Genomic DNA, 17,399 nt, shown 5'->3' on the forward strand with positions numbered 1-17,399 from the left:
GCTGCAATATTATGAATATGTGTATCACCACTATCGAGATTTAACACAAATAGACCACTCTTTAAGGGTGCATGACCATAAAAGATATTACTCATATAAATAGAACAACCATCATTCTTAGATTTAAATGAATAACCGTCTCACATCAAAAAAGATCCAGATATAATGTTCATGCTTAACGCTGGCACCAAATAACAATTATTCAGGTCTAAAACTAATCCCGAAGGTAGATGTAGAGGTAGGGTGCCGACGGCGATCACATCAACTTTGGAACCATTTCCCACGCGCATCGTCACCTCGTCCTTAGCCAATCTTCGCTCAATCCGTAGTCCCTACTTCGAGTTGCAAATGTTAGCAACAGAACCAGTATCAAATACCCAGGTGCTACTGCGAGCTCTAGTAAGGTACACATCAATAACATGTATATCACATATACCTTTGTTCACCTTGCCATCCTTCTTATCCGCCAAATACTTGGGGCAGTTCCGCTTCCAGTGACCAGTCCCTTTGAAGTAGAAGCACTCAGTCTCAGGCTTAGGTCCAGACTTGGGTTTCTTCTCCTGAGCAGCAACTTGTTTGATGTTCTTCTTGAAGTTCCCCTTCTTCTTCCCTTTACCTTTTTTCTTGAAACTGGTGGTCTTGTTGACCATCAACACTTGATGCTCCTTCTTGATTTCTACCTCCGCAGCCTTTAGCATCACGAAGAGCTCGGGAATTGTCTTTTCCATCCCTTGCATATTATAGTTCATCACGAAGCTCTTGTAGCTTGGTGGCAGTGATTGGAGAATTCTGTCAATGACACTATCATCAGGAAGATTAACTCCCAGTTGAATCAAGTGATTATTATACCCAGACATTCTGAGTATATGTTCACTAACAGAACTATTCTCCTCCATCTTGCAGCTATAGAACTTATTGGAGACTTCATATCTCTCAATCCGGGCATTTGCTTGAAATATTAACTTCAACTCCTCGAACATCTCATATGCTCCATGGCGTTCAAAATGTCGTTGAAGTCCCGGTTCTAAGCCGTAAAGCATATCACACTGAACTATCGAGTAGTCATCAGCTTTGCTCTTCCAGATGTTCACAACGTCTGGCGTTGCTCCTATAGCGGGTCTTGCACCTAGCGGTGCTTCCAGGACGTAATTCTTCTGTGCAGTAATGAGGATAATCCTCAAGTTACGAACCTAGTCCATGTAATTGCTACCATCATCTTTCAACTTAGCTTTCTCAAGGAACGCATTAAAATTCAACGGAACAACAACACGGGCCATCTATCTACAACAACACAGACCAGCAAAATACTATCAGGTACTAAGTTCATTATAAATTAAAGTTTAATTAATCAAATTACTTAAGAACTCCCACTTAGACAGACATCCCTCTAATCATCTAAGTGATCACGTGATCCAAATCAACTAAACCAGTTCCGATCGTCACGTGAAATGGAGTAGTTTTCAATGGTGAACATCACTATGTTGATCATATCTACTATATGATTCACGCTCGACCTTTCAGTCTCAGTGTTCTGAGGCCATATCTGCATATGCTAGGCTCGTCAAGTTTAACCCGAGTATTTATGCATGTGCAAAACTGGCTTGCACCCGTTGTAGGTGAACGTTGAGCTTATCACACCCGATCATGATGTGGTGTCTCGGCACGACGAACTTTGGCAACGGTGCATACTCAGGGAGAACACTTATACCTTGAATTTTAGTGAGAGATCATCTTATAATGCTACCGCCAATCAAAGCAAAATAAGATGCATAAAAGATAAACATCACATGCAATCAATATAAGTGATATGATATGGACATCATCATCTTGTGCCTTTGATCTCCATCTCCAAAGCACTGCCATGATCACCATCGTCACCGGCGCGACACCTTGATCTCCATCATAGCATCATTGTTGTCTCGCCAACTATTGTTTCTATGACTATCGCTACCGCTTAGTGATAAAGTAAAAACAATTATAGGGCGATTGCATTGCATACAATAAAGCGACAACCATATGGCTCCTGCCAGTTGCCGATAACTCTGTTACAAAACATGATCATCTCATAAAATAAAATTTAGCATCATGTCTTGACCATATCACATCACAACATGCCCTGCAAAAACAAGTTAGATGTCCTCTACTTTGTTGTTGCAAGTTTTACGTGGCTGCTACGGGCTGAGCAAGAACCGTTCTTACCTACGTATCAAAACCACAATGATATTTCGTCAAGTTAGTGTTGTTTTAACCTTCAACAAGGACCGGGCGTAGCCACACTCCATTCAACTAAAGTTGCAGAAACTAACACCTGCCAGCCACCTATGTGCGAAGCACATCGGTAGAACCAGTCTCGCGTAAGCGTACGTGTAATGTCGGTCCGGGCCGCTTCATCCAACAATACCGCCGAATCAAAGTATTACATGCTGGTAAGAAGTATGTCTAGTATCGCCCACAACTCACTTGTGTTCTACTCGTGCATATAACATCTACACATAAACCTGGCTCGGATGCCACTAGTGGGTAACGTACTAATTTCAAAACAATTCCTATGCACACGCAAGATCATGGTGATGCATAGCAATGAGAGGGGAGAGTGTCGTCCACGTACCCTCATAGACCGTAACCGGAAGCGTTATGATAACGCGGTTGATGTAGTCGTACGTCTTCACGATCGACCGATCCTAGTACCGAACGTATGGCACCTCAAAGATCTGCACATGTTCAGCTCGGTGACATCCCACGAACTCACGATCCAGTAGAGCTTCGAGGGAGAGTTTCGTCAGCACGACGGCGTGATGACGGTGTTGATGAAGCTACCGACACAGGGCTTCGCCTAAGCACTGCTACGATATGACCGAGGTGGATTATGGTGGAGGGGGGCACCGCACACGGCTAAAGATCAATGATCAACTTGTGTGTCTTGGGGTGCCCCCTGCCCCCGTATATAAAGGATCTAGGGGGGAGGTGGCCGGCCAGGAGGAGGGCGCGCCAAGGGGGGAGTCCTACTCCCACCGGGAGTAGGACTCCTCCTTTCCTAGTAGGACTAGGAGAAGGGGGGAGGAGGAGAGAAGGGGAAGGAAAGGCCCCCCTCCTTGTCCAATTCGGACTAGAGGGGGAGGGGGGTGCGGCCTTGCCTTGGCCGCCCCTCCTCTTCTCCACTAAGGCCCAATAGGCCCATTACACTCCCCGGGGGGTTCCGGTAACCCTCCGGTACTCCGGTATATGCCCAAACTTGCCCGGAACACTTTCGAAGTCCAAACATAGTCATCCAATATATCGATCTTTATGTCTCGACCATTTCAAGACTCCTCGTCATGTCCGTGATCATATCCGGGACGCCGAACTACCTTCCGTACATAAAAACACATAAACTCATAATATCAATCGTCACCGAACGTTAAGCGTGCGGACCCTACGGGTTCGAGAACTATGTAGACATGACCGAAACACGTCTCTGGTCAATAACCAATAGCGGAACCTGGATGCTCATATTGGCTCCTACATATTCTACGAAGATCTTTATCGGTCAAACCGCATAACAACATACGTTGTTCCCTTTGTCATTGGTACGTTACTTGCCTGAGATTCGATCATCGGTATCTCAATACCTAGTTCAATATCGATACCGGCAAGTCTCTTTACTCGTTCCGTAATGCATCATCCCACAACTAACTAGTTAGTCACATTGCTTGCAAGGCTTATAGTGATGTGCATTACCGAGAGGGCCCAGAGATACCTCTCCGACAATCAGAGTGACAAATCCTAATCTCGATCTATGCCAACTCAACAAGTACCATCGGCGACACCTGTAGAGCACCTTTATAATCACCCAGTTACGTTGTGACGTTTGGTAGCACACAAAGTGTTCCTCCAGTATTTGGGAGTTTCATAATCTCATAGTCACAGGAACATGTATAAGTCATGAAGAAAGCAATAGCAATATACTAAATGGTCAAGTGCTAAGCTAATAGAATGGGTCAAGTTAATCACATCATTCTCCTAATGATGTGATCCCGTTTATCAAATGACAACTCATGTCTATGGTTAGGAAACCTTAACCATCTTTGATTAACGAGCTAGTCAAGTAGAGGCATACTAGTGACACTATATCGTCTATGTATTCACACATGTATTATGTTTCCGGTTAATACAATTCTAGCATGAATAATAAACATTTATCATGAAATAAGGAAATAAATAATAACTTTATTATTGCCTCTTGGGCATATTTCCTTCAAAAAGCATATGACAACCTCTGCTTCCCTCTGCGAAGGGCCTATCTTTTATTTTTGTCTTCTACCTTATACAAGAATCATGGTGATCTTCACCTTTCCTTTTTACACTTTATAATTTGGCAAGCACTATGTGTTGAAAAGATCCTGATATATATATATATATATATATATATCCAATTGGATGTGGGTTTTCATAAAGCATTATTGTTGACATTACCCTTGAGGTAAAAGGTTGGGAGGCGAAACTATAAGCCCCTATCTTTCTCTATGTCCGATTAAAACTTCATACCCATAAGTATTGCGTGAGTGTTAGAAATTGTGAAAGACTAAATGATAGTTGAGTATGTGGACTTGCTGAAAAGCTCTTATATTTGACTCTTTCTGATGTTATGATAAATTGCAATTGCTTTAATGACTGAGATTATAGTTTGCTACTCCCTCCGTTCCAAAATAGATGACCCAACTTTGTACTAACTTTTGTACAAAGTTAGTACAAAGTTGGGTCATCTATTTTGGAACGGAGGGAGTAGTTTTCAATGAAGTTTCTGATTCATACTTGACATTGTGAATAGATTGTTACTTTAAGCATAAGAAATCATATGATATATATATATATATATATATATATATATATATGTTGTTGTTGTTCTAAGAATGATCATCATGCCCTCATGTCCGTATTTTATTTTATCGACACCTCTATCTCTAAACATGTGGACATATTTTCCGATATCGGCTTCTGCTTGAGGACAAGCGAGGTCCAAGCTTGGGAGAGTTGATACGTCCATTTTGCATCATGCTTTTATATCAATATTTATTGCAATATGGGATGTTACTACACATTATGTCACAATACTTATGCCTTTCTCTCTTATTTTACAAGGTTTACATGAAGAGGGAGAATGCCGGCAGCTGGATTCTGGGCTGGAAAAGGACCAAAATATTAGAGGCCTATTCTGCACAACTCCAAAAGTCCTGAAACTCCACGAAAGTCATCTTTGGAATATATTAAAATGTTGGGCGAAGAAAGCACCAGAGGGGGGCCACCCACTGTCCGTGAGGGTGGGCGGTGCGCCCTACCCCCTGGGCGCGCCCCTTGCCTCGTGGGCCACCTGGAAGCTCCCCGACGCCCATCTTCTGGTATAAGGTGTCTTTTGCCCTGGAAAAATTAGAAGGAAGCTTTCGGGATGAAGCGCCGCCATCTCGAGGCGGAACCAATCTAGGGCTCTGGTGGAGCTGTTCTGCCGGGGAAACATCCCCCCGGGAGGGGGAAATCGTCACCATCGATCCTCTCATCAAGAGGGGGTCAATCTCCATCAACATCTTCACCAGCACCATCTCCTCTCAAACCCTAGTTCATCTCTTGTATCCGATCTTTGTCTCAAAACCTTAGATTGGTACCTGTGGGTTGCTAGTAGTGTTGATTACTCCTTGTAGTTGATGCTAGTTGGTTTATTTGGTGGAAGATCATATGTTCAGATCCTTTATGCATATTAATACCCCTCTGATTATGAACATGAATATGATTTGTGAGTAGTTACGTTTGTTCCTGAGGACATGGGAGAAGTCTTGTTATAAGTAGTCATGTAAATTTTGTATCCGTTTGATATTTTGATGAGATGTATGTTGTCTTTCCTCTAATGGTGTTATGTGAACATCGACTACATGACACTTCACCATTGTTTGGGCCTAGGGGAAGGCATTGGGAAGTAATAAGTAGATGATGGGTTGCTAGAGTGACAGAAGCTTAAACCCTAGTTTATGCGTTGCTTCGCAAGGGGCTGATTTGGATCCATATGTCTCATGCTATGGTTAGGTTTACCTTAATTCTTCTTTCATAGTTGCGGATGCTTGCGAGAGGGGTTAATCATAAGTGGGATGCTTGTCCAAGGAAGGGCAGTACCCAATCACCGGTCCACCCACATATCAAATTATCAAAATAACGAACACGAATCATATGAGCATGATGAAAACTAGCTTGACGATAATTCACATGTGTCCTCAGGAGCGCTTTCCTTTATATAAGAGTCTTTCCAGGCTTGTCCTTTGCTACAAAAAGGATTGTGCCACCTTGTTGCACCTTGCTTACCTTTTTTACTTGTTACCCGTTATGAATTACCTTATCACAAAACTATCTATTACCGATAATTTCAGTGCTTGTAGAGAATACCTTACTGAAAACCGCTTGTCATTTCCTTCTGCTCCTCGTTGGGTTAGACACTCTTACTTATCGAAAGGACTACGATAGATCCGCTATACTTTTGGGTCATCACTTGCCAAGACCCAATACCTTGGAAGATGAGGCATCACCCCACTCGACATTGGTGGGCATAGATGGAATCTTCTGCACGTCCACCACCAAGTCCTTGCTTTCGGTCATATGATTTGTGGCTCCACTATCGAGCAACCATGATCCCCCACCGGAAGCAAACACCTACAAGAGATCAATGCTTGGTTTTAGGTACCCATTTTGTAATGGGTCCTTTGATGTTAGTAACAAGGGTCTTAGGAACCCAAATAGACCATTCAATGTACTCATAAGGAGAACCAACAAATTTAGCATAAACATGCCCACCACTAGCATGGCATAGCACATAAGAAGGGTTAAAGTCGTCGACTTTGTTGGAAGGGGTCACATTGCCCTTCTTGACATCACCACCCTTCACATTGTTCTTCTTATCATTAGAAGCACCCTCTCCCTCCTTCACAAAAGTTTGCTTGAGAGGAGGATGTCGTTTGGCCTTGTCATTCTTCTTCTTGTTCTTGGACTTGGGTACAAACCCAACTCTCTCCTTGGCCACAACTTCCTTTTGATTGGTCAAAAGGTCGTTGAGATTCTTCTCACCTTGTATGTAATACACAAGGCCTTTCTCAAGTTGCTCCTTCAACTTGGCATTCTCCTCCACAAGATGCACATGCTCAAAACACGGGTTAGTAGCATTTGCATTATCAATTAAGACCATATGAGGAAAAGTGGCTTTCTACTTGGTTAGCATCACTTGGAGTTGATCATGAGACTCCTTGAGGCTAGCATGAGAACCCTTCAAGGCCTTGTGAGCCTTGTCAAGTATATCAAACTCCTCCTTGAATCTAGCATGGTCAACCCCAAGTTTAGCCTTCTCGGAATCGAGCACACGAGATACAACAAGAGCATGATCAAGATCTTTCTTTAATTTAGCATGGTCAACGTTGTGTGACTCCTCAAGAGCCAAATGATGAACACACTCTTCCTTAAGCACATTAGAGAGATTCGATATCTCATCGGCATAGTCACGACTATGACCTTCCATCTTAGAGATGGTTTCTTCATGAGCCTCGATCAAGTCATTGGCTTCACCAAGTTGTTCCAAGAGAGCAACGAAGTGCTTCTTGGATTTGCCCTTGAGCTTACTCCTAAAAGACTCAAATTCATTTACTTCCTCATTAGACCCCTCACTTTCATCAATGCAATCCATCAAGGAAGGATTAGTAATGATGGTAGTTTTGATGTTGGGGGTTACCTTGTTGGTGGCTTTGGCCATGAGGCACTTGGCGGTGATATTCTCGTTGGGTGAATCAAAGAGAGACACCCGAGGAGTTGTGGCAATGACAACGGAGGCCATGGCCATGGCTTCACCATCATCATCATCCTCATTGTACTCTTCTTATGCCACCAACCCTTTGGTCAGAGTCTTCTTGGTCAAGTTGTTCTTGTTAGGGAAGGACTTGGCTTTGTCTTTTCAGATGAGCTTGCCACCATTGTCTTCCCACTTCTCGTAAGGGCACTCCACAACAAAGTGGCTCATATTGCCACAATTGTAACATGTTCTCACATGGTGCTTTCCCTTGAAGCCACTTGAGTTGTTCTTGTTGAAATTGGGCCTTGAGTTCTTCTTGCTCCAAAATTGCCTTGAATCTAGATCCATGTGCTCATGGTAATCATATTTCGTATCTTCAGGGTTGCTCTCCTCATCTTCCTCTTCATCCTCTTCTTCCACACTAGCCTTGGCCTTCAAGGCAAGGTTGGGATTCTTTGCTCTTTGAGAGTGCAACACCGCATTGTCGGCGGTCTTGTCCAAGATCCTCATTGCCACAAACTCATCCAACACTTCACTTGAGGACAAGGTGTGGAAGTCCGCCTTTGACGGATGACGGAGGAAATAGCCTTGTGGTAAGGCATCATGGCCTTGAGGAATTTGCGCTTGATCCAATTGTCATTCGTATCCTTGCTCCCATGATCTCGGAGAGAGACCGCAAGAGTGGTTAATATCCGGTAAAGCTCACGAGGTTCTTCATCTTCATTCATTGCAAACTCATTGGCTTCATCTTGCACCACTTCATAGTTGGAGCGTTGAATGCTTGCGCTTCCCTTGTAAATGGAAACAACATGGTGTCGTGCTTCCTTGGCCACGGAGAAAGGTCAGAGATGTGCAATATGTTCAGAAGGAATTGCATCTTGGATGATGAAGAGAGCATTCTCATTGAATTGATGGTCTGCGGCTTCTCTAGGGGTGAAGTTGCTTGGGTCATGCGGATAGAAACCTTGCTCAATGATTCTCCAAAGATTAGTATTAACATGGTTTAAATGACGTTTAAAGTGATAGACCCAAGAGTCTGTTGGGGAACGTAGTAATTTCAAAAAAAATCCTATGCACACGCAAGATCATGGTGATGCATAGCAACGAGAGGGGAGAGTGTTGTCCACGTACCCTCGTATACCGAAAGCGGAAGCGTTAGAACAACGCGGTTGATGTAGTCGTACGTCTTCACGGCCCGACCGATCAAGCACCGAAACTACGGCACCTCCGAGTTTTAGCACACGTTCAGCTCGATGATGATCCCTGTACTCCGATCCAGCAGAATGTCAGGGAAGAGTTCCGTCAGCACAACGGCATGGTCACGATCTTGATGTTCTACCGTCGCAGGGGCTTTGCCTAAGCACCGCTACAATATTATCGAGGACTATGGTGGAGGGGGGCACCGCACACGGCTAAGAGATCAAGAGATCAAATGTTGTGTTCTCTAGAGGTGCCCCCTTGCCCTTGTATACAAAGGATCAAGGGGGAGGGGGCGGCCGGCCAGGTAGAGGCGCGCCATAGGGGAGTCCTACTCCCACCGGGAGTAGGATTCCCCCCCCCCCCTTCCAAGTTGGAGTAGGAGAAAGGGAAGGGAGAAGGAGAAGGAAGGAAGGGGGCACCCCCCTCCCTAGTCCAATTCGGAATAGTCCATTGGGAGGGGTGCGGCCACCCTTTGGGGCCTTTCTCTCCTTTCCCGTATGGCCCATTAAGGCCCAATACGAATTCCCGTAACTCTCGGGTACTCCGAAAAATACCCGAATCACTCGGAACCTTTCTGAAGTCCGAATATAGTCTTCCAATATATCAATCTTTACGTCTCGACCATTTCGAGACTCCTCGTCATGTCCCCGATCTCATCCGGGACACCGAACTCCTTCGGTATATCAAAACTCATAAACTCATAATATAACTGTCATCGAAACATTAAGCGTGCGGACCCTATGGGTTCAAGAACTATGTAGACATGACCGAGACACGTTTCCGGTCAATAACCAATAGCGGAACCTGGATGTCATATTGGCTCCTACATATTCTACGAAGATCTTTATCGGTCAAACCGCATAACAACATACGTTGTTCCCTTTGTCATCGGTATGTTACTTGCCCGAGATTCGATCGTCGGTATCTCAATACCTAGTTCAATCTCGTTACCGGCAAGTCTCTTTACTCGTTATATAATACATCTTCTTGCAACTAACTCATTAGTCACATTGCTTGCAAGGCTTATTGTGATGTGCATTACCGAGAGGGCCCAGAGATACCTCTCCGACAATTGGAGTGACAAATCCTAATCTCGAAATATGCCAACCCAACAAGTACCTTCTGAGACACCTATAGAGCACCTTTATAATCACCCAGTTATGTTGTGACGTTTGGTAGCACACAAAGTGTTCCTCCGGTAAATGGGAGTTGCATAATCTCATAGTCACAGGAACATGTCTAAGTCATGAAGAAAGCAGTAGCAACATACTAAACGATCAAGTGCTAAGCTAACGGAATGGGTCAAGTCAATCACATCATTCTCTCAATGATGTGATCTTGTTAATTAAATGACAACTCTTTTGTCCATGGCTAGGAAACATAACCATCTTTGATAAACGAGCTAGTCAAGTAGAGGCATACTAGTGACACTCAGTTTGTCTATGTATTCACACATGTATCATGTTTCCGGTTAATACAATTCTAGCATGAATAATAAACATTTATCATGAAATAAGGAAATAAATAATAACTTTATTATTGCCTCTAGGGCATATTTCCTTCATTCTCCCACTTGCACTAGAGTCAATAATCTAGTTCACATCACCATGTGATTTAACATCAATATTCACATCTGTATGTGATTAATACCCATAGTTCACATCGTCATGTGATCAACACCCAAAGGGTTTACTAGAGTCAATAATCTAGTTCACATCGTTATGTGATTAACACCCAAAGAGTACTAAGGTATGATCCTGTTTTGCTCGTGAGAGAAGTTTAGTCAACGGGTCTGTCACATTTAGAGTTGTATGTATTTTGCAAATATTCTATGTCTTCAATGCTCTGCATAGAGCTACTCTAGCTAATTGCTCCCACTTTCAATATGTATCCAGATTGAGACTTAGAGTCATCTGGATCAGTGTAAAAGTTTGCACCGATGTAACTTTTACGACGAGCTCTTTTATCACCTCCATAATCGAGAAACATCTCCTTAGTTCTCACTAAGGATATTCTTGACCGCTTTCAAGTGATCTAGTATTAGATCAAAATTGTATTCCTTTGCCAAACTCAGAGCAAGGCATACAATAGGTCTGGTACATAGCATAGCATACTTTATAGAACCTATGACTGAGGCATAGGGAATGACTTTTCATTCTCTTTCTATTTTCTGCCATGGTCGGGTTTTGAGTCTTACTCAACTTCACACCTTGCAATACAGGCAATAACTCCTTCTTTGATTGTTCCATTTTGAACTACTTCAAAATCTTATCAAGGTATGTACTCATTGAAAAATCTCATCAAGCGTCTTCATCTATATATATAGATCTTGATGCTCAATGTGTAAGCAGCTTCACCGAGGTCTTGCTTTGAAAAACTCTTATTCAAGTATCCTTTTATGCTATCCAGAATTCCTATATCATTTCCAACAAACAATATGTCATCTACATATAGTATTAGAAATGCTATAGATCTCCCACTCACTTTCTTATAAATACAGGCCTTTCCAAAAGACTGTATAAAACCATATGCTTTGATCAATTCATCAAAGCGTATATTCCAACTCTGAGATGCTTGCCCCAGTCTATTGATGGATCGCTGGAGCTTGCACATTTTGTTAGCACCTTTTGGATCGACAAAACCTTCTGGTTGCATCATATACAACTTCTTCTTCTAGAAATCCATTCAGGAATGTAGTTTTGACATCCATTTGCCATATTTCATAATCATAAAATGTGGTAATTGCTAACATGTTTCGGACAGACTTCAGCATCGATATGAGTGAGAAAATCTCATCGTATTCAACACCTTGAACTTGTCAAAAACTGTTTTTCGACAAGTCGAGCTTTGTAGATAGTAACACTACTAACAGCGTCTGTCTTCCTCTTGAAGATCCATTTATTTAACTTGTCTTGCTGATCATCGAGCAAGTCAACCAAAGTTCATACTTTGTTCTCATACATGGATCCTATCTCAGATTTTATGGCCTCAAGCCATTTCGTGGAATCTGGGCTCATCATCGCTTCCTCATAGTTCGTAGGTTCATCATGGTCTAGTAACATGACTTCCAGAACTGGATTACCGTACCACTCTGGTGCGGATCTTACTCTGGAAGACCTACGAGGTTTGGTAGCAACTTGATCTGAAGTTTCATAATCATCATCACTAACTTCCTCACTAATTGGTGTAGGAATCACTGGAACTGATTTCTGTGATGAACTACTTTCCAATAAGGGAGAAGGTACAATTACCTCATCAAGTTCTACTTTCCTCCCACTCACTTCTTTCGAGAGAAACTTCTTCTCTAGAAAGGATCCATTCTTAGCAACGAATCTTTCTTTCGGATCTGTGATAGAAGGTGTACCCAACAGTTTCCTTTGGGTATCCTATGAAGACGCACTTCTCCGATTTGGTTCGAGATTATCAGGTTGAAAATTTTCACATAAGCATCATAGCCCCAAACTTTTATGAAACGACAACTTTGGTTTCTTGCCAAACAGCAGTTCATAAGGCGTCGTCTCAACGGATTTTGATGGTGCCCTATTTAAAGTGAATGCAGCTGTCTCTAATGCATAACCCCAAAACGATAGTGGTAAATCGGTAAGAGACATCATAGATTGCACTATATCCAATAAAGTACGGTTATGACGTTCAGACATACCATTAAGCTGTGGTGTTCCAGGTGGCATGAGTTTGTGAAACTATTCCACACTGTTTTAATTGAAGACCAAAGTCGTAACTCAAATATTTGTCTCCGCGATCAAATCACAAAAACTTTATTTTCTTTTTACGATGATTCTCCACTTCACTCTGAAATTCTTTGAACTTTTCAAATGTTTCAGACTTGTGCTTCATTAAGTAGACATACTCATATCTGCTCAAATCATCTTGTGAAGGTCAGAAAATAACGATACCCGCCACGAGCATCAACACTCATTGGACCGCATACATTGGTATGTATTATTTCCAATAAGTCACTAGCTCGTTCCATTGTTTCGGAGAACGGAGTTTTAGTCATCTTGCCCAAAAGGCACGGTTCGCAAGCATCAAATGATTCATAACCAAGTGATTCCAAAAATCCATCTTTATGGAGTTTCTTCATGCGCTTTACACTGATATGACCCAAACAGCAGTGCCACAAATAAGTTGCACTATCATTATTAACTTTGCATCTTTTGGCATCAATATTATGAATATGTGTATCACTACGATCGAGATCCAACAAACTATCTTCATTGGGTGTATGACCATTGAAGGTTTTATTCATGTAAATAGAACAACAATTATTCTCTGACTTTAAATGAATAACCGTATTGCAATAAACATGATCAAATCATATTCATGCTCAACGCAAACGCCAAATAACATTTATTTAGGTTCAACACTAATCCCGAAAGTATAGGGAGTGTGCGATGATGATCATATCAATCTTGGAACCACTTCCAACACACATCGTCACTTCACCCTCAACTAGTTTCTGTTTATTTTGTAACTCCTATTTCGAGTTACTAATCTTAGCAACCGAACAAGTATCAAATACTCAGGGGTTACTATAAACACTAGTAAGGTACACATCAATAACCCGTATATCAAATATACCCTTGTTTAGTTTGCCATCCTTCTTATCCACCAAATATTCAGGGTATTTCTGCTTCCAGTGACCATTTCCTTTGTAGTAGAAGCACTCAGTTTCAGGCTTTGGTCCAGCTTTGGGCTTCTTCACGGGAGTGACAACTTGCTTGCCATTCTACTTGAAGCTTCCCTTTCTTTCCCTTTGCCCTTTTCTTGAAACTAATGATCTTGTCAATCATCAACACTTGATGTTCTTTCTTGATTTCTACCATCGCTGATTTCAGCATCACGAAGAGCTTGGGAATTGTTTTCGTCATCCCTCGCATACTATAGTTCATCATGAAGTTATACTAACTTGGTGATGGTGACTAGAGAACTCTGTCAATCACTATCTTATCTGGAAGATTAACTCTCACTTGATTCTAGTGATTGTAGTACTCAGACAATCTAAGCACTTGCTCAGTAGTTGAGCAATTCTCCTCATCTTTTAGGCGAAGTATTTGTCAGAGGTCTCATACCTCTTGACACGGGCATGAGTCTGAAATATCAATTTCATCTCATGGAACATCTCATATGTTCCGTGACGTTACAAAAACGTTTGTAGTCCCGGTTCTAAGCCATAAAGCATGGTGCACAAAACTATCAAGTAGTCATCATATTGAGCTAGCCAAACATTCATAACGTCTGCATCTGCTCCTGCAATAGGTCTATCACCTAGCGGTGCATCAAGGACATAATTCTTCTGTGCAGCAATGAGGAAAAACCTCAGACCACGGACCAAGTCCGCATCATTGCTACTAACATCTTTCAACTTAGTTTTCTCTAGGAACACATATAAAAACATAGGGAAGCAACAACGCGAGCTATTGATCTACAACATAATATGCAAAATACTACCAGGACTAAGTTCATGATAAATTAAAGTTCAATTAATCATATTACTTAAGAACTCCACTTAGACAGACATCTCTCTAGTCATCTAAGTGATCACGTGATCCAAATCAACTAAACCATGTCCGATCATCATGTGAGATGGAGTAGTTTTCAATGGTGAACATCACTATGTTGATCATATCTACTATATGATTCACGTTCGACCTTTCGGTCTCCGTGTTCCCAGGGCATATCTGTATATGCTAGGCTTGTCAAGTTTAACCTGAGTATTCCGCGTGTGCAACTATTTTGCACCCGTTGTATTTGAACGTAGAGCCTATCACACCCGATCATCATGTGGTGTCTCAGCACGAAGAACTTTCGCAACGGTGCATAGTCAGGGAGAACACTTCTTGATAATTAGTGAGGAATCATCTTAAAATGCTACCGTCAATCAAAGCAAGATAAGATGCATAAAGGATAAACATCACATGCAATCAATATAAGTGATATGATATGGCCATCATCATCTTGTGCTTGTGATCTCCATCTCCGAAGCACCGTCATGATCACCATCGTCACCGGTGCGACACCTTGATCTCCATCGTAGCATCGTTGTCGTTTTGCCATCTATTGCTTCTACGACTATCGCTACCGCTTAGTGATAAAGTAAAGCAATTACAGGGCGCTTGCATTTCATACAATAAAGAGACAACCATATGGCACCTGCCAGTTGCCGATAACTCGGTTACAAAACATGATCATCTCATACAATAAAATATAGCATCACGTCTTGACCATATCATATCACAACATGCCCTGCAAAAACAAGTTAGACGTCCTCTACTTTGTTGTTGTAAATTTTACGTGGCTGCTACGGGCTGAGCAAGAACCATTCTTACCTACGCATCAAAACCACAACGATAGTTTGTCAAGTTAGTGTTGTTTTAACCTTCTCAAGGACCGGGCGTAGCCACACTCGGTTCAACTAAAGTTGGAGAAACTGATACCCGCTAGTCACCTGTGTGCAAAGCACGACGGTAAAACCAGTCTCGCGTAAGCGTACGCGTAATGTCGGTCCGGGCCGCGTCAACCAACAATACCGCCGAACCAAAGTTTGACATGCTGGTAAGCAGTATGACTTGTATCGCCCACAACTCACTTGTGTTCTACTCGTGCATATAACATCTACGCATAAAACCTGGCTCTGATACCACTGTTGGGGAACGTAGTAATTTCAAAAAAATTCCTACGCACACGCAAGATCATGGTGATGCATAGCAACAAGAGGGGAGAGTGTTATCCATGTACTCGTAGACCGAAAGCGGAAGCGTTAGAACAACGCGGTTGATGTAGTCGTACGTCTTCACGGCCCGACCGGTCAAGCACCGAAACTACGACACCTCCGAGTTTTAGCACACGTTCAGCTCGATGACGATCCCCGTACTCAGATCCAGCAGAATGTCGGGGAAGAGTTCCGTCAGCACGACGACGTGGTGACGATCTTGATGTTCTACCGTCGCAGGGCTTCGCCTAAGCACCGCTACAATATTATCGAGGAGGACTATGGTGGAGGGGGCACCGCACACGGCTAAGAGATCAAGAGATCAATTGTTGTGTTCTCTAGAGGTGCCCCCTTGCCCCCGTATATAAAGTATCAAGGGGGAGGGGGCGGCCGGCCAGGTAGAGGCGTGCCATAGGGGAGTCCTACTCCCACCGGGAGTAGAATGCCCCCCCCCCTTCCAAGTTGGAGTAGGAGAAAGGGAAGGGAAAAGGAGAAGGAAGGAAGGCCCCCCCCCTCCCTAGTCCAATTCGGACTAGTCCATGGGGAGGGGTGCGGCCACCCTTTGGGGCCTTTCTCTCCTTTCCCATATGGCCCATTAAGGCTCAATACGAATTCCCGTAACTCTCCGGTACTCCGAAAAATATCCGAATCACTTGGAACCTTTCTGAAGTCCGAATATAGTCGTCCAATATATCGATCTTTACGTCTCGACCATTTTGAGACTCCTCGTCATGTCCCCGATCTCATCCGGGACTCTGAACTCCTTTGGTACATCAAAACTCATAAACTCATAATATAACTGTCATCGAAACCTTAAGCGTGCGGACCCTACGGGTTCGGGAACTATGTAGACATGACCGAGACACGTTTCCGGTCAATAACCAATAGCGGAACCTGGATGCTCATATTGGCTCCTACATATTCTACGAAGATCTTTATCGGTCAAACTGCATAACAACATACGTTGTTCCCTTTGTCATCGGTATGTTACTTGCCCGAGATTCGATCGTCAGTATCTCAATACCTAGTTCAATCTCATTACCGGAAAGTCTCTTTTACTCGTTATGTAATACATCATCTCGCAACTAACTCATTAGTCACATTGCTTGCAAGGCTTATTATGATGTGCATTACCGAGAGGGCCCAGAGATACCTCTCCGACAATCGGAGTGACAAATCCTAATCTCGAAATATGCCAACCCAACAAGTACCTTCGGAGACACCTGTAGAGCACCTTTATAATCACCCAGTTACGTCGTGACGTTTGGTAGCACACAAAGTGTTCCTCCGGTAAACGGGAGTTGCATAATCTCATAGTCACAAGAACATGTATAAGTCATGAAGAAAGCAGTAGCAACATACTAAACGATCAAGTGCTAAGCTAACAGAATGGGTCAAGTCAATCACATCATTCTCTCAATGATATGATCCCATTAATCAAATGACAACTCTTTTGTCCATGGCTAGGAAACATAACCATCTTTGATAAACGAGCTAGTCAAGTAGAGGCATACTAGTGACACTCAGTTTGTCTATGTATTCACACATGTATCATGTTTTCGGTTAATACAGTTCTAGCATGAATAATAAACATTTATCATGAAATAAGGAAATAAATAATAACTTTATTATTGCCTCTAGGGCATATTTCCTTCAAAGTCAAAATCCTCATTTTTC

This window comes from Triticum dicoccoides, chromosome 2B, assembly GCF_002162155.2.
Source record: "Triticum dicoccoides isolate Atlit2015 ecotype Zavitan chromosome 2B, WEW_v2.0, whole genome shotgun sequence".
Taxonomy (NCBI): Eukaryota; Viridiplantae; Streptophyta; class Magnoliopsida; order Poales; family Poaceae; genus Triticum; species Triticum dicoccoides.